At 34.5% G+C, this 18,476-nt stretch overlaps 1 long non-coding RNA gene and 1 pseudogene across 2 annotated transcripts; one reads left to right on the top strand and one right to left on the bottom strand.

The window, feature by feature from the left end:
- The window catches only part of LOC134474084 (UDP-glucuronosyltransferase 2A1-like), a 309,053-nt pseudogene that overhangs the window by 285,630 nt on the left and 4,947 nt on the right, over positions 1-18,476 (bottom strand).
- On the top strand, positions 535-18,417 carry LOC106026683 (uncharacterized). Of its 2 annotated transcripts, XR_010044717.1 has the most exons (3): positions 535-2,329; positions 10,337-10,379; positions 17,527-18,417. It is a non-coding gene; the product is annotated as an uncharacterized LOC106026683 (long non-coding RNA). The 2 variants fall into 2 exon arrangements; XR_001200265.2 differs by lacking the exon at positions 10,337-10,379.

The following is an 18,476-nucleotide window of genomic DNA, read 5'->3' as shown; positions in this document are numbered from 1 at the left end:
AGGAACTTTCGTAAAATGAAAGTTTCTACCTTAAGAAAATAAATACCTCAGATAAAATTTTCATTGAGAACTGCAAATAGCTTATCAATATAGTATACTGAAATTTGAAAGGAAGATATAAGTTCAGAGGAACTATAAAGACACTGGGAAATATGAGAAATCCACAAATTAATGAATTAGAATTTCTTAAAAATTTCCATAAATTTAATAATTATGTCAAAGGTAAAACTAATAAAATAAAATCAAGACTTTGAGTCAAAAAGAAAAATTAAGGCTGGAGAATTAGCTCAGTGGTGAAAGGGCCTGCCTGGTAAATATGAGGTTATGAGCTTGATCTCTAGCACACACACACAAACAAATTGCAAGTGATGTCAAACAATTTTTTAAAAAGGATCTGTAGAGGTCAATATCTCAATCTTGCCATGTATGGGTATATATATATATATATATATATATATATATATATATATATATATTGCATATGTATTTGCAAATAAGAAATCCCTTATGTTTTAACAACTTTCAATGGAATTTTTGATTTCATTTATATCTCTTTGCTTCTGCTTTATGTATTGTTTGTTTCTTACATTGTTCATCCAGGGATTCTACCTTTTTGTTTAGTTCCTCCAATTTTTTAACTGTGTTTTCTTTAGATATGTTCAGCATCTCTTTCTTTTCTTTTATCATTTCTTCTTTCACCTGAGTATTTCTAGTTTGAAGTCCTTTAAAGCTTCCCAGAGTTGCTTCTTTATTTCAGTTGCTCTTATTTCAGGTATTTCAGGTGTATGGCATATGGCATATATTTTCTTCTATGTGCATAACTCCTAAGGTTTCTTGGGATGGACTGGAGGTTTGAGATTGTATTGTGTTCTTTTGTTTTGTCATTTTCCTATATTTCTGTGTTTCAAGTGTTTTTCCAAGGCTTTCCCAGGGCCTGTTGGAAATCCTCTTCTATGCCCTCAGCTCTTGGGACTCTGGCCACCCTGTTCTCTGGATTGAGAGAGGGTCACTGGGGATGGGGCAGGCAGGCCCAAGCCCTGCGGGGCAGGTTGAGTGTGGCAGGGAGCTGTGAAGTTCCTTGGCTTGTGGGGGCAGTGATCTCAAACTCTTGAGTTTGGGATGGTGCAGGGACACTCACCTGAGGCAGCCCAGTTTCCAGAATTGAGGGTGCAGGCAGGCCAAATCCCCAGAGTCTGCCAACCATGGTAGGAAGCTGGGAAGTTGGTGCAGGCAGGCTCAAGACCTGCTGAGCTGGTACAGGAGGAAGCCATGAAGTTCCTGGCGAAGGTGGGAGCAAGGATTTTAAACTCCTGAGACTTGGGGCTCAGGGGATAGTGTGGGGATACTCACCTCAGGCTGCCCAGTCTCTGGAATTGAGATTCCCTTATGTTTAAGAAACTATTTAAACTCTATAAACATCCTAACCCTATTAAATATCTTTTACTCAAGTCGCAAACAAAAGTGAAACTTGCTATCATTAGCAAGATTATCAGGAAACAAAATGATAACGTATTTTGCTATTAATCACATAGACTTCTTCCCAGTGTCATTTGAGATATAGTTTAACTCCACCAGTATTGCAATAGTGTTTTCTAATTGTTAGGGACTATAATCCTGGAAAGATATTTTTATTTATTTTACCAATTTAAAGTTCACATACATGGATATTCCGTTTTGTAAATTACTGTAACATTTTCATTCAGCGATGATCTGGCGGATAGACATGTAGTTTTTAATATAAATATAAAAATGTTTACAAAGGAGATAGCACAATTCAAAGCTTTCAAAACCATAAAATCAGTCCTTAATAATTACTCTCATTTGACTGTTTCTGTAAAGCAAGCCAGTCAGATGTTAGTGGCCATGAAATGAATGTTTTAAGTAAAATTATTTCATAATTTTGAATTATTTACCAGTGAGTTGTTAGAATAGTTCTGGATACTATACTTCAAATTATATCCATTCTTTAATAGGAAAATTAAGCCATACATGCAAAACTAAATATCCTTTATTTTCCTTTGTGTGCATTTGATAGCTCTGTGTGAAGAGCATAGTTTTTCCACACATTCCTCTTTTCAATCCTTAAAATTCTAAGCAGTTGACAAAACTACCACAATAATTAAACTCTTTCATAATCTATGTTTGACCTTTGAATCCTGTAATAACATATGTTTTACACTTACATTCAATGAAAACATTCAATTTTTTTCTATTTTTCCCTCTAGTATAAACAGAATGCCATCAAGTTATCAAGAATTCACCATGAAACCACGCATTTTGGAATTCCACACAGGAACAGATCAGGATTAACAATAACCTGGTTTTTCTGGTAACTCTGATTACTGAGATAAACAATTTTCATAAGTCAAAGCCCTCAGCTGTCATGGTATCTTGCTTTCAGGCACCAGAAATTCAGTTTGCTACCCTTGGAACTGGTAACTGGCTTAAATATTATATATTGTGTCCACAACACAAGTTATTTTAGGTCTAGGACAGACTCATAATTTATTTTTATACTAGTTGATTAGTATTTGTTGTTGGCTGCTTGCATAGCATCAAGCTGGGCCTCACCAGTTCCTCCTTTTCTTTGAAACCAAAAGCAGGTGCATCAGGGCAAGTCTGGGTAGCTTGGCCTCTAGATATCAGTTGGTTATGATTCTTCTATGGCATAGTAAGAATAAAAGCAGAAGAAAATAGTAAGTTCTAGGATGCCAACATATGCAACAAATGAACTTAAAAATATGTGTATGGGATGTGTTGATCTAGGACATCAGTGAATTTATACCAATCTTGAATTTGAATGTTAAAATTCTGAGTTTGTTAAGATATCAAAAGAGCTATTCGCTGGAGTACTTCAGTATCCAGCATAGTACTTTTGATAGAATGGAGTTCTCCTCTAATATATTTCTTGATGTGTTCCTGTGGATTCAAGGACTTATCACATGGAGAAGAAGTGAGAGAAGCATGTGAAATTGGAATTACACTGCAGCTTTTGATGTGATTATAAGCTTTAAATGAGGTCACCTAGTCATGGAACAGCAGTTTCTAGCACACATACCTGCATTTCTAGCTTAGTGTATACATATCACTGGATATTCCATACAAGATTGGCAATCTTGGTCTAATTCTTAGTGAAATTCACAGTCTGTATGTTATGTCCAAGAGCCACTGAGAAGAGAACTACACTAGAGACGAATAAAACTAGGGAGACAGTATCTCACTATGCTCTTGGTTCTGTGCACCAAAGGATCAAGCAAGAAAATTAAGTGAAATAGAGGTGGGTTAGTATTGTTATGGATTTGTAAGATTAACAGGCAGCTGTATGCTAAGAATTCAGACCATTATTATTACTGTTTTGGAATGGAGTTCTCCATGTTAAACCCAAAGAGTTAGAAAAGAGTTAAAACAAGTGAATTAGGGCTGAGGGTTTAGTTTAGTGGTGTAAGTGCCTGCCTGGCGATTGTGAGCTCCAGAGTTTGATTCCTGGTACTGAAAAAAAAAAAAAAACAAGTAAATTAATTGTTCTGTCATGACATTGTGCTGAACAAAAACATGTAAGCTATACATATATGTATTTATTTTCTTTTTGGTACCAAGGATCATACGCACTACCTTATGCTTACCAAGCAAGCACTTTGATTGCTAATGTAAATCCCCCATCTAATGTAAGCATTATACTTCTTTCTGTATTAATCACTTTGTAAAGACTGTACAATAGTATGTTCTTTATCTAAAACCAATTTATTACCTACTCTGACTTTATCATAAAACAAAGTAGCAGTTTCCTTAAAGAATGCTGCAGAGGTTGTTTTGGCCTCATAGAGAATATGGGACATTAAGGGCATTAAGCCCCAGATTAGATTTTATTAATTAGATCAATAAAATCCCTGGGATTAGAAGTTAAGGCATGTTCTTCTTGGCTCCTCATTTGTAGGAGGCACCCATATTCCTGATTATTTCTTCCCAGACAGTTCCTTTGAGATGCCCGATATATAAAGTCACCATCATACACCATCTTGTTCTGTCCTAGATTGGCTTGACATATATCCTAGGGAGATAAAACCCGCCTGAAAATGTGAGAAGAGGGTTTTAGCCACATAATGTGACAATTTAGGTTGATAAAAGTCTTTAGTCCACACAGATACATATAGATGCCCAGGTTACCATAGTTAAGTTAACATCTGTGGACCACCCCTAGGTTTGAGCCCTAGCCCTATGGCAAGGGGTTTTTTGGGTTTTCACATAGCTCCCACATAAAGCAGATAGATAATATAAGATGTGTAATTAACAAAGACCTGTTCATCTAATTTTATTGTTCTCTATAAGCCTGAAAATATATCTGGTCTAGGATGTATTTCACCATTAGCTTGATAAATCACACTAGGATGATCCATCCAGGTAACAGGGCACAAAAGAGGTGGATTTGGAACAAAGGTCCAAACTTCATTGACTGTAGCAAGCCTGATACATGCAGAAGCAGTAGCACAGTTAGCAAACTGAGTTAGATATTATCTAGTGTGTGTAGTAGCCCCTGACATGCGGTCACTGCCCTAGCCTCACTCTGCCAGTTTGATTGTCTTCCCATTGGATTTCATGGACAGGGTTCTCAGCATTCTGTTGTCTCAATGTCCAGTTCCTTGAGGGGTCAATGTGTCTCTATGGGTGTGGGCTGTTGGTCAGGTGCATACACTAGAAAACTGTAATTGAAAAAGCCTGTGCACGGTGTATAATTAGTGGACACTTCTGGATCTAATGTGGCTGCACATTCTTAGAATGCAGCAAGTGTGTCTCTCCATTTCCTGCCCAGACACATATACCCTCCCTCACATGTTGTTAATGATAGAGGGCCTTCCCAGGCACCAGTGCTGGTGTCCCATTGAGCCTGTGCATGAGGAGTGCATTCTTTTCAATTCAGTGTCCAGAGGAGCTCTGTAGGCATCATTTTTGAATCTGTGGCAAGATTTGGAAACTTTAAGACCAATGATATGAAATCTAGTATAATCTGAGTACCCATCAATGTGCCCACGTTTTTGTGTTGTTGTTCTACTTCATGTTTAATTGTTAATTGGGTTGTTTCTGTTATTGCTTGTCCTTTTGAGGATTATAAGGTATAGCAGCAACATGTTTAATATGTCACAATTGGAAAAATATTTGGAGAGGTTTACTTACATAGGTGGGGTCATTAACAATTTTTATAGTTTTGAGCCTCTCCACAGCAGTGAAAACTGTCAATCAATGCTATATATGAGATGCTCTTTTTCCTGAGTATCAAGTATTATAGGTCTCCAAAGACATGCACAAACTATAACATACTAAATTAGAAAATGTGTGCCAATTGGTTTTTATACTTCATGGATTGCAGCTCTCTTGAAGCAATGCTGGAGAATTTTCTGACAGGAAGGACAGACATCGATAATTTGTCTGGCTCAGTAATGTAATTTTTGATTAGGCTCTGAAATTTTGATCAAAATATTTATGAAATTATTTAGCTTGATTGAAAGAAGAAGCATAATCAATTAGGGTATCAGTTTGTTGATTACTCATAACTAAGGGTCACAGCAAGTTAGAATGTGATTTAATATGATCTATGAAAAAGGGAATGGTCCTAACTCAAAATGGCCTTTTGTAAAATAAGGAACAGATTTAGCAATACAAAATCTAGGGTTGACTACAGACTGTAATTTTTAGCATCTGGGTCTAACACACCCTGTAGACTGAATCACTAATAATGTGCATGTTCTACCATACTAAAAGACATTTAATTACACACAGGATATCAATAAGATTTGATCTCTGAGATGAAAAATGAAAAGTAGTTAAAACATGTTGTAAATCCTTAATCCAAATTGTTACTTTCAATTTTGATGATCCATCTATAAAATATATGATGGTATTAAGTCCTGGTATAACAGAAGTTATTTTGGTAACTAAAGGCATTTTGAAATAAGAAAAGAAACAAGGATATTTAGCATGATGATTATTTATTCTGTCTAGAAATTAAAAAATGTCACCTGCCAATATATAACCAGTTTTTTCAAATTTATTTTAAAGAGAGTAAAATTAAACATAATAAAACAGATCAGAAGAAAACAATGTAAAAGACACAGGTTTCAAAGCAAGATAACAGGAGATCCTCACTGTCTATCATATTGTCCCTTGTTTGCATCTAAATAGTTGTCTATATCTTCACACACAATGAATTTATGTGAAACAAAATAGTATTAAACTGATCAGAACAGGACGATGAAGGCATTTTAGGCCTTCAAAACCAGCAAATGGAAAAGTCAACAATGGCTGCTATAATGTCTCTCGCTATCTTCAAGATAGCTGTCCATACCTTCATGTATGTTGAAATTAAACAATACAAAACAGACTGAAATCATTCTGAACAAAGAATAATAGTATTTCTGGATTTCACAGCATGCTGTTACAGAATCAGCACTGGATACCATAGTGATACCATAGTGTCTCTTTTTCTTCAAAGCAGCTGTTCATTTCATCACGCATTATGTAATTGATTCTGATAAACTATTTAGGAGAAGTTATATGCATGTATGAGTTTCTACATGTATACTTATCCTTTCTATTTTAGGGGGAAAACAAAACAAAACAAAACAAAACAAATTCCTAGAAAGGCACAAAACAAAAAGACAAATAAATAACAATAGCAAGGAGCCCATAACATTGATAATATAGATCTTCAAAACAAAGTGATATGAACATAACTAGGGTTGTTATTTTACACAATGAGCTTCAAGAGTTCCTCAGATTAGCATACAATAATATGAGCAATTGTTCCAGTCCTATGAACATTAGATATTTTGTTCCAAGAACTTACAGAATTTTTAGTACAATCATCTTAGCTATCCTAAGTGTGTTTGTATAATTTTAGATATTTTTATTTTCCCTTCCTTTTTCTTTATCCTCATTTTCCTTGAGATATTATTTTCCCCCTTAAGCAGATTTTTATCCTTTCACTATATTTATAGAGTTTTTTGTATCTCATGTACTCTTATCATGTCTTATACTAGGGAGACTATATGGTATTTACACTTGTGAGTTCGATTTACTTCACTATGAGTATGGTCTTGAATTGTATCCATTTACTTATAAATATCTCAATGCGATCATTCTTCATAGCTGAGTAATACTTCAATGTAAAAAATCCACCTTTTTTTATCCACTCCTCAGTGATGGGCATTTAGATTGTTTCCAAATTCTGGCTATTACGAATTGTGCTGCTATAAACACAGGTGCACTGTGATGTGATGTTCATATCACTTTGTTTTGAAGACCTATATTATCAATGTTATGGGCTCCTTGATATAACCAGAAGTGGAATAGCTGGGTCAAATGTGACTTTTAATCCAAGCTTTTTGAGGAATCTCCAGACTGACCTCCACAGTGGCTGCATTGTTATGCACTCCCACCGGAGTGCAGAAGAGTTCCTTTTCCCCCAAAGCCTATCCAGCATTTGTTGTTGGTAGATTTCTTTATCCTGGCTACTCTTTCTGGAGTGACATGGAATCTCAGTGTGATTTTAATTTGCATTTCTGTAATGACCAATAATGTTGAACATTTTTCATGTGTTTATTTGCCATTTTTATTTCTTCATCTGAGAACTGTGTATTCACCTCAGATATCCATTTTTGGAATGGGTCTTTGAATTTTGGGGATCTGATTTTTTAAAATTTTTTATATGTTCCAGACAGAAGTTATTTGTCTGAGGGACTGTTCAATAAGATTTTTTCCCAATTTGTAGGTTTTCTTTTCACTATGCTAGAGATTTCTTTCAACATGCATAAACTCCTTAATAGGACATGATCTCAGTTATTGACTCTGGGGCGTTTCCCTTGTGGTTTGATTCTTGTTAATGAATTCTCTACCCACCCTTAAGTCTTCAAGATTTTTACCTATTTGTCTTCCAATAGATTTAGTGTTTCTATTTTAATATTCAGATCTTTGATCCTTTTAGACTTCAGTTTAGTAAATGGTGGTAGGTATGGGTCTAGTTTTAGTTTTTGGCGTATGGAGAACCAATTTTTCCAACACCATTTATTAAAAAGACTATCTTTCTTCCAGTGGATGTGTTTGGCTCATTTATCAAAGATAAAGTGGCTGAGTCTATTTGTAGTTGTAGTTGTATCTTCTAATGTATTCCATTGAACTTCAGATCTGTTTTTATTCTAGTACCATGTTGATTTTATTACATCAGCTTTGCAGCGTAATTTCAAGTCAGAGATTATGTTGCCTGCTGCATTGCCTTTGTTGCTTGTTGCTTGTTGCTTGGAATTGCCTTTGCTATTCTAGGGCTCTTCTGGTGAATTTTCAGATGAATTTTAGTAGTGATTTCTCTAGATCTGTGAGATATGGTAGTGGCATTTTGATTGGTATTGCATTAAATCTGTATAAGAGTTTTGGGACAATGGCGATTTTCACAATGTTTATTATTCCTACCCATGAACAAAGGATGTCTTTCCATTTTCTGAGGTCCTCTTTGATTTCTTTTTTCAGGATTTTTTTATTTGTTTGGTTTTTTAAATCTTTTTTATTTTAAAGAGATTAAGACAAAAGAGGACATAACAAAATAGATCAGAACAGAACAATATAAGCAATACAGTATTTCACCATAAGATAACCCATAATTAATAGTAACTACCATAGTGTCTCTTTTTTTGAACAGTTGAGCATAACTTCACATACAGTAGTATCAAACATAACAAAATAGTATAAAACTATTCAAGAGAATGAAAGTATTACAGGGACCTCAGAACCAAATAACAGAAAATGAACAATGACTGCTATATAATCTCATTTTCCATAGAAACATCTCTATGTCTTCAAGATTTTTACCTAATTTGTCTTCCAGCAGGTTTAGTGTTTCTGTTTTAATATCCAGATGTTTGATCCATTTAGATTTTATTTTAGTACATGGTGATAAGCATGGGTCTAGTTTTAATTTTTGGCATATGGAGAGCCAGTTTTTCCAGCACCATTTATTAAAGACATTTTTGTTCTTCCAGTGAACACGTTTGGCCCCTTTATCAAAGATAACGTGGTTGAGTGTGTTGGTAGTTGTGATTGTATCTTCTAATCTATTCCATTGATCTTTGGCTCTGTATTTGTTCCAGTAGCATGTTCATTTTGTCAAATAGCCTTGTAGTATAACTTCAAGTCAGGGATTGTGATGCTTCTGGCCTTGCCTTTGCTGCTTAGATGACTTTGCTATTCTAGGTCTCTTCTGGTTCCAGACGAATTTTAGGAATGATTTCTCTAAATCTATATGGTATGTTGGTGGTATTTTCACTGGGATTGCATTGAATCTGTATAACAGTTTTAGGAGAATTTCACAATATTTATTCTTCTTATCCATGAATGAGGGATGTTCCCATTTTCTGAGATCCTCTTCAATTTCTTTTTTCAGGATGTTATAATTTTCCCTGTATAGATATTTTACTTCCTTTGTGAGATTAATTCCAAAGTATTTCACTTTTTTTTGGATGCTAGTGTGAAGGGTGTGGCTTCCTTAATGCTCAGTGATTTTGTTGTTAGTGTATAGAAATGCTATTGATTTTTGAGTATTGATTTTGTGTTCACCTACATTGCTCAATTTATTTATCTAGGAGTCTTTCAATGGAGTTTTGGTGGTCTTGTAGGTAGAATATCATGTCATCTGCAAATAATCATAATTTAACTTCCTCTTTTCCTATCTTTACCCCTTTTATTTCTCTCTCTTGTCTAATTGCTCTGGGTAGTAGGTCCAGTACTGTGTTGAACAGGAGCAGTGATATGGGACATCCTTGTCTTGTGCCAGATTTTAAAGTAAAGGCTTTCAGTTTGTGGCTGATTGTTATGCTCCTGGCTGTTGGTTTGGCATAGATGGCCTTTATCATATTGAGGTAAAGACCATCTATTCCAATTTTCTGTAAGGTTCTTATCATGAATGAGTATTGGACCTTATCAAAAGCTTCTTCTGCATCTATAGAAATGATCATGTGATTCTTACATTTGGCTCTATTGATATGGTGGATTACATTTATTGATTTACGTAGGTTGAAACATACCTGCATGCCTGGGATGAATGTCACTTGGTTTGTGGTTTATAATCTTGATGATTTGCTGCATCCTGTTTGCCAATATTTTATTGAGGATTTTTGCATCTGTGTTCATTAGGTAGATTGGCCTGTAGCTCTGTTTTTTAGTTGGGTTTTTCTCAGGTTTTGGTACTAGAGTAATATTTGCTTCCAAGAATGAGTTAGTCAGAATTGCTTTCCTTTTGATTGCATTGAAGATTTTGAGGAGAGTTGCCATTAATTCTTCTTTGTATTTCTTGTAGAATTCTGCAGTGAATTCATATGGGCCTGGGCTCTTCTTTGTAGGTAAGGACTTAATTACATTTTCAATTTCATTAAGAGAAATTGGGTTATTCAGCAGTTTTACATCTTCTTGATCCAGTTTTGGTACTTCATATATTTCTAGGAATCTGTGCACTTATTCTGTGTTATCAAACCTATAAGAGTAGAGGTTTACAAAATAGGTATTGATGATCTTCTGTATTTCCACATTATCTGCAGTGATTTAACCTTTTTTCATTTCTTATTGCATGAATTTGAGCTTTTTCTTTCCTTTTTAGAATCATGTTGGCTGAGGGTTTAACAATTTTATTTATTCTTTCAAATAACCAACCATTTGATCCATTGATTCTTTGGATTGTTTTTGTAGTTTCTATTGCATTAATTTCTGCTCTGATTTTTATAATTTTCTGCCTTTTTTTTGGTTTGGGCTTGACTTGCTCTTCTTTTTCTATATGTTTTAGGTGTAACATCAGGTTGTTTATTTGTATTCATTCTGTTTTCCTGATGTAGGAACCTCAGTGCAATAAATTTTCCTCTGAGGACTGCTTTAATTGCATCCCACAGATTTTGGTGAATTGTATTTTTAGTTTTGTTTGCTTATAGGCATTGTTTAATTTCTTCTTTAATTTCCCCTGTGACATACTGATTGCTCAAGATTATATTATTCAGTTTCCATGTGTTTGTGCTGTTTTTGCAGTTTCTTTGATCATTAATATCTAGACCCATGGTGGTATGATCTGATAACATGCATGGCACAATTTCAATTCTTTTACATTTATTTAAATATGTTCTGTGGGCTATTATGTGGCCTATTTTAGAGAGTGTCCCATGTACTGCTGAGAAGAATGTATATTCTGATATTTTTACATGGATTGCTCTGTATTCATCAATTCCATTTGTTCAGAGGTGTGATTCAGTTCTGTTATTTCTTTGCTGACTTTCTGGTTGATCTGTCCTTTTGGGTCAATGGTGTATTAAGTTCTCCTGTTCTAATTGTGTTATTGCTAATTTGATTTCTTTTTTTGTCTTTTTCCTTTTTATCAGTACCGGGGATCAAACTCACAACTGCCTGCTTGCAAGGCAGGTGCTTATGCCGCTGAGCTAAATCCCCAGCCCCTGATTTTTGATTTTTATTAATACTTGCTCTGTATAACTGGGTGCTCTGGAATTTGGTGCATATATTTAAGATTGTTATCTCTTCCTCTTGAAATTTTCCCCTAACCAGTATGTAGTGACCTTCTTTATCTCTTATGATTATTCTTGATTTGAAGTTCACATTGTCTGAAAACAGGATAGCTACCCCTGAAGGGACAACATATAGTATTGGAAAAAAAAAATTTGCCAACTACTCTTCAGAAAAAGGAATAAATAAATAATATAGAAAGAACTCAAATAATTAGTCAACTAAATTTAAATAGACAATCCAAAAATGGGCATCTGAAATGTATAGGGATTTTTCAGGTGAAGAAATAAATATATAGGAAAATATTCAACATCACATTCAAGATATGAAAATTAAACCAATGGTAACATGGCATCTCACTCCCCCAAAAAAGGCTACAGTCAAGAAATTAACCAATAAAAAATGTTGATTATGCTGTGAGTAGAAAGGAATTGTTCATTTTGCTGGAAGTGGAAAATTGATACAACCATTATGGAAATCTGTATGCAGATTAATCCAGAACCTAAAATAGAAATTCAATTTGACTGAGTTATTTACCTTTTAGGTGTCCTCCTAAAATAGTTAGATGCACTAGACCACAGTGATGAATATGAACCTATGTTTTTAACATCACTGTTCATAATAGTTAAATATTCATTAAAGCTAAATATTCATAATAGCCTGTATAGCCATGAACAGATGAATGATAAAAGAAAGTGGTTTATTTTTACACACAATGGCATACTGCTCTTCAGAAAAGGAAGCTAATCCTGAGGTATTTTCAGAAAAATAGGTGCATGTTGAAACCATAATGTTAAGTAAACTAAATCAGATGAACAATCTGAAAAATACATGGTTTCATTTTTTTGAAAAAAATATACTTTATACATATATTTATAAATATATATACTTTTACATATTATGTATATGTAATGAAATAATACACAAATTTTAGGACAAATGAAACAGGAAAATTACTGCATTCTAGGAATATTTATTTTGACAGTTTCTAGATTCACTCCACTATGGTATGCAAGCCCACTTTGCAAAATTTCCATTTCTTTGAAATATTAATGCATTGATTATTGCTTTGAGGATGGTAAGACTTCATTAAAAATAAATTACTTTCCAGGACAGAAAAATATATATAAATATAGAAAGATTTGTAGAAGTTTCCTAGATTTACAGACAACTTGTTAGTTGAAAGTGTATAGAGTGTTTTGATTTGGAACAACAAAATGGTCTAAATTTGATTGTGTCGTGGTTGAAAAACTCTGTCAATATGGTCAAATCTACTTAATCATACACTGTTTTAAAATTGTGTAGTATGAGTATTTTATTTTAATAAATCTGTTATTTCAAAAAGTTTTCCAAAAGCATTTCATGCCCTTAGTGATCCCTTTTTTTGGCAAGATGAGGTACACAAGCACTTGTTAGAACTACCACACACAATAATGCTGCCTTTAATCAACTCATTTTGTATGAATATATATATTTCATAATAATTTTGGACTCTGTGTTCAGAAGGACAATTATTTTCAGTTTACCAAATCACCCAATATATGTGGAAAAAGCATGCTTGCCATTTAGATGTTAATCATTTCTTCTTTGAGTCAAGTCAGGTTGGGAGACAATATGCAATCCAATGTGCAATGCTAAAGCAAGCAAAGATTAGAGTTAAAAACAGTGTCCTTACTAAAACCTTAAAAATTGTTGTAAAATTAAAATATTGGTTCTCTAAATGAGGAACGGTTAACCTAAATTTTTATAATCATTTAGGATAATAACTAAAGCACACCCAACAACATGGTGCATTTGTCTCTTTCAAGATGTTTATTTTCTGAAACATTTTCTACTTAGGTCTTGGGCACTTAACCCTAAAAGTTCATGCTGCTCTAAAAATAAAAAAGATATAGCTTCTATGGAGAAAGCAAGACTAAGCAATTTGCCTTCCAAATTGGAACGCCTCAGTTCCATTGCAGCATCCTTATTTGTTAGAAATCACAGGAAAAAACATAGGATCAAAAATGACATGAAGGAGGAGAAGCTGAATTAACCTGCTCTTCCCTTAGAGGCCCTGCAGACTCCTCTGCCTGAGACACCATTGTTGTCAACCAAAGTGGTTGCTAGTAATTCTGAAAGCATTTTACAAAATTTAGCAGTCCAGGGACAAATTTCTGCCACATCTATATGTTTCACTGTATGTAATATTAGGGATCCTAAAAATCCTTATCAAAATATTAATGTTAATTTTTGCTTTGATCATACCATTTTTAAAAATCTAAAGAAAATTTTGTGAACAATAGGGTCTAATGTCCATATGCAATTGATCTATTTGAAAATGTATGGCAGACTTATATGTTGATTCCTTTTGATCTGCATTATTTAGCTATTACTTGTCTGTAGGCTGCTCAATTTCTGCATTTTGAGGTTTAAATCACTTCTTTTATTGATAAGGCTGAGAAAAATTGTATTGGGGATAATCCTAAATTTACATTTACTCTTCCCATCAATATGTGTCACTTTGAAAATACAGTTGCTCAGGCTCACTGTCCTGCAGTTCTTTATACTCACTTGGCTGAAATTTTCTGCTGAACTTGGGAACAATTCTAGGTGATGGAACAATTCTAGGTGATGGATAGACCAATTTTAAAAGGTCCTACTGCACCATATACTCAGTTTGGGGATCTGTGAATCAATATCTGGACAAATGTATCTGTCATATCTATAGAACAATGGCCTGCCATTGGCACAGCAGGCCTGCTCCTACCTCCTTAGTAGGATTGTGCTCTCCACAAAGAGTAACACTAAGTGCCTCCCTGCTTTTCTATGAAGGGCCTGATTTTGTCCTTACAATGCCCCTGTTTCAGTCAATATGTCAGATTGAGATTTATTACAAAAATGGAAATTAATTTTAACCAGTGTTCTTACTTCTCCAGAAAAAAAGATATTTAAAATGTGGGTATCAGAGAAAGAGGATTAGGAAGATTCATAGGATACTACTCTACACATAGAGGTCAAAAGATAATTTGTTCAGCAATAGGTTTTATCATTCACATTTTTTCAGGGCCATTGGAATTTCTCTATTAATGGATATACGTTTAATGTAAAAATAAGATTGATCAGTCTGGATAGACCACCAGCCCTTAAAACAGGAGAAGTTAGAACTGTTACAGGGTTTAGTTGTACAGAATTTATAAAAGGAACATTGTGATCTGTAAGCAAGTCTCTCAAAGACACCTGTTTTTGTTTTACTTAGTAAGTAAAAACAAAACAGAGTTTACTTTAGGATGTGCAAGTGGTAAATACATATTTGCAGCCCATGGGGCCTTTGTAGCCTGGACTTCCCTATGTGACTGGGATACATCAAGTTTGACTCTTAATAGTTGTAGTACTCAAGCACTGTATATTCAGTATCCCCTTATTTCCAAGTGACAAGTCACATTTACCCTTTTCCATGTATAGTTCAAATTTTAAAGAGTTTGTGAAAAGTATCAATGGATTGTGATTCCAGAAGGGATGTTCAATAGTTCAACTATTTGCCAGCTCTGTATGTCACAGGCATTTTCTCCTGCAAGACAGCTTTTTCAGTAGGCTTGCATAATTCATTATACACATGATATACTTATTGCTACTTCCTCCAAGGATGTAGTGGCCCAGATATTTGCTTATGTAAAAAAAGATGTAATGGACAATGGGGTTTGTGTAATTCCCACTGAGATCTAAATATCTAGTCTCTATAAAGTATTTAAGAACTGTAGCATCTGAGCGAAAGTTCCTTGAGGCTTCCCAAAATAAAAATAACAGATCATTTAAAAACCAGAATCAATTTCTAATGCTCATTAGGTGATGCAAATTAGATTCTGCCAAAGTTAGGGATCCCCACTTATCAATTACATCATTTGTATAATACATGATGAGGTGATCCTGACGTTAACTGTCTTACAGTTTGGAGTATGGAGACAAAAAAAGGAGTTACAACTAGTGGAACAATGAATAGCAAGCATTCTGTGTTAATCACAATCAATGGCTGTATTTCTTTGTTTTGGATACTGCTGATTCCCTGACTGGTTTGGTTGGACAATATTATGATGAACAAGTTTTCTGCATTGAGTATTTTTTCCTAACAAATTGAAGACCTTAAAACTTTATACTGAACAAAAACAGAAATTGTCCTTTCAGGTCAAACATGAACCAGATACTGAATTGGCAGGGATCCCAACAAAATCGTATTACCCTCTGATATGAATCAATATTCTAATTTGTTAAAATTGACTATTGGCAGGTGACATTTGTAGAATTTTTACACAAAATAGATTATAACCATCCCAAATATCCCTGTTTCTTTTCTTGTTTCAAAATGCCTCTGTTGCTTTACATTGAATAGTTTTGGAGTGAAAGTGGCTGAATTGGAGAAAGCCTTGTTATCATTTCAGCAGCAGCTGTGGATATAGCTAATGCTGTACCCCTAGCATGGTCCAAAGAAATAAATTGGGAAAAACTAAAGAATACAACTAGAGAAGACTAGAGAAAAAAGATTGAGTTAGAAGAAAAACAAAAATTGGGCAATGATCCTGCAGAATTTGATCAAGGATAAGACATTAATCTTCATATTAGCATATTTTCATAGAACCATGGCATATTGATCCATTAAAAAACCTGCTTTAAAGCAAGAGAGACCACAGCCAGAGAAACAAAAGTAATTTAGGTCATTTGGAGAATGGTACCAGTGAAGTGTAAAAGAAAATTCACAGGAAGTACATGGGAAGAGATAATCAAGAATACTAGTGCCACCTAAAAATGTGGAGCCAAGTAGAACACACTTTGGCTTCTAAGCCCAGTGATTTTAGTAATTTGGTTAGACTGGGACTTATTCTCTTAATGTCCCAAATTCTCTATGAGGCCAAAATGACCTCAGCAGCATTCTTTAAGGAATTGCTAGTTCTATTTTATGATGGTAAAGTCATAGTAGGTAATAAATTGGTTTCAGACAAAGAAGAACATATCCTATTGTATAATCTTTACAAAGTGGTTAATACAGAAATAAGCTTAATAGTAACATTGGTCTGGGGATTTAGCTTAGCAGTTCAAGGGCTTGCTTGGTAAGTGTAAGGGAGTATGATCCCCGGTACAAAAAAAACCCTGATATATATATATATATATATATATATATATATATATATATGTGTGTGTGTGTGTGTGTGTGTGTGTGTGTGTGTCATGGAAGAATAATTCATTCATTCACTTTTTAAAATTCTGTTCTAACTCATTGGATTTAGCTGGCAAATTCAGTTCCAAAATAGTAATAGTTATTGGGATGAATGCTGGTATATGGCTATGTGTTAATCTTACATATCCTGAGCAATACTCATCCACCTCCATTTTACTCAATGATCTTGCTTGATGCTATGGTATACAGAGCCAAGCACATGAGGAGACTTACAACTGCAGGTACTGTGTCCCTAGATTTGCTCATCTCTGGTGTAGTCCTCTCCTCAGTGGCTCTCGGATATAATATGCAGACTGTACATTTCATTAAGGACTGGCCTAAGATTACCAATATTGCATGGAATATGTGATATATATATATATATATATATATATATATATATATATATATATTATAGCTAGAGACACAGATACATGTGCTAGAAGCTTCAGTTTTTTGACTAAGGGACCAAGTAAAGCACTTATGGCATAATCTTAAGTGTCACTACATTTTCAAATGTTTCTCTGTCACCTCTTTTCCATACAAGTCTCTGAATCCATAGGAGCATGTTAAGAAACCCATTAGAGATGCACTCCATCAAAGTACAACTTTGGATATTGAAACACTGTAGAGAGACATTCTTTCAATGTCTCAAACTAAGAATTTAATGACCAAATTCAAAATTGAGATAATCTCATGTGCTAAATCAATTTACTCATTTGGATATCTCAAGGTTGATTTTTGGATTTATTTTGGGATTCTAAAACCTAATGTTGTATTGTTTCTGCTTTTATTCTTAGTATGCCATAGAGGAATCACAACCAACTAACTTCGAGGCACAGTCACCCAGCATCTACATCAACTTCAAAAGAAAAGAAGAAACTGCTGAAGACCTGCTTGGCATTGTACAAGCAGTCAATAAGCAATATTAATGAGTTGGTATAAGAATAAATATACAGTCTGTCCTGGGCCCAGATGACTTGTGCCAAGACCACTGGCTGGGTTAAGGACGTAGCTTATAATCTTTAAGCCAATGGTCAGATTCCAGGCTAGAAAACAATCTGAATTTCTTGTGTCCCAAACAAGATAACATGATCACTGAGGACTTTGATTCCTTCAAAATCTTTCTAGTTCAACAATTTCAATTTGCAGAAAATCAGATTACTAGTTAATACTGCTATTTCTGTGTGATTTTCCAAAATGCATGCTTTCTCAGTTCTTGCACCTTGACTGCTTCAGCAGTTCACCTCCACTGCTTCTTACAATCCAACAGTACATCTCGCAGTGGAGCTCTACACCTAACAAAAGCCAAAGACACCGTGCCTTATGGTCCAGACCATCACTGGGCTTTGACCACCCTGGTGCTCCTTGTAATTAAAGTGTATATTATATCTGAGTTTTATTCTGTCATCATACCTCTGAGTAGAAGATCAGTGGTCCTAGACCAGGGTCTCTACAATGTTTTCTTCTAGTTTTTTTTACATTTCAAATTTTATGTTGAATGTTTAATTTATTGAAGCTTATTTGTTAAACAGTGTGAATTAATTCTATTTCTTTATTTCACTGGTGGATGTACATCTTCTTTCATCAGAATTTTGTTGAGGACACTCTTCTTACTCTATGGTGTACACTTGGAAACATTGTTTACAACCAGTTGAGCAGAAATATATAAATTTTTTGTGTTCCACTAACTTGTGTTTCTGATTTTTGTTCAGTAACATGCTGTTTGTCTTACTTGGTATGCTGCATA

The sequence above is a fragment of the Cavia porcellus genome, unplaced genomic scaffold (assembly GCF_034190915.1).
Source record: "Cavia porcellus strain 051 isolate PalLab524CR breed Dunkin Hartley unplaced genomic scaffold, mCavPor4.1 scaffold_30, whole genome shotgun sequence".
NCBI lineage: Eukaryota > Metazoa > Chordata > Mammalia > Rodentia > Caviidae > Cavia > Cavia porcellus.
The sequence above is the reverse complement of the archived record's forward strand: the minus strand, read 5'-3'. Positions and strand labels throughout refer to the sequence as shown.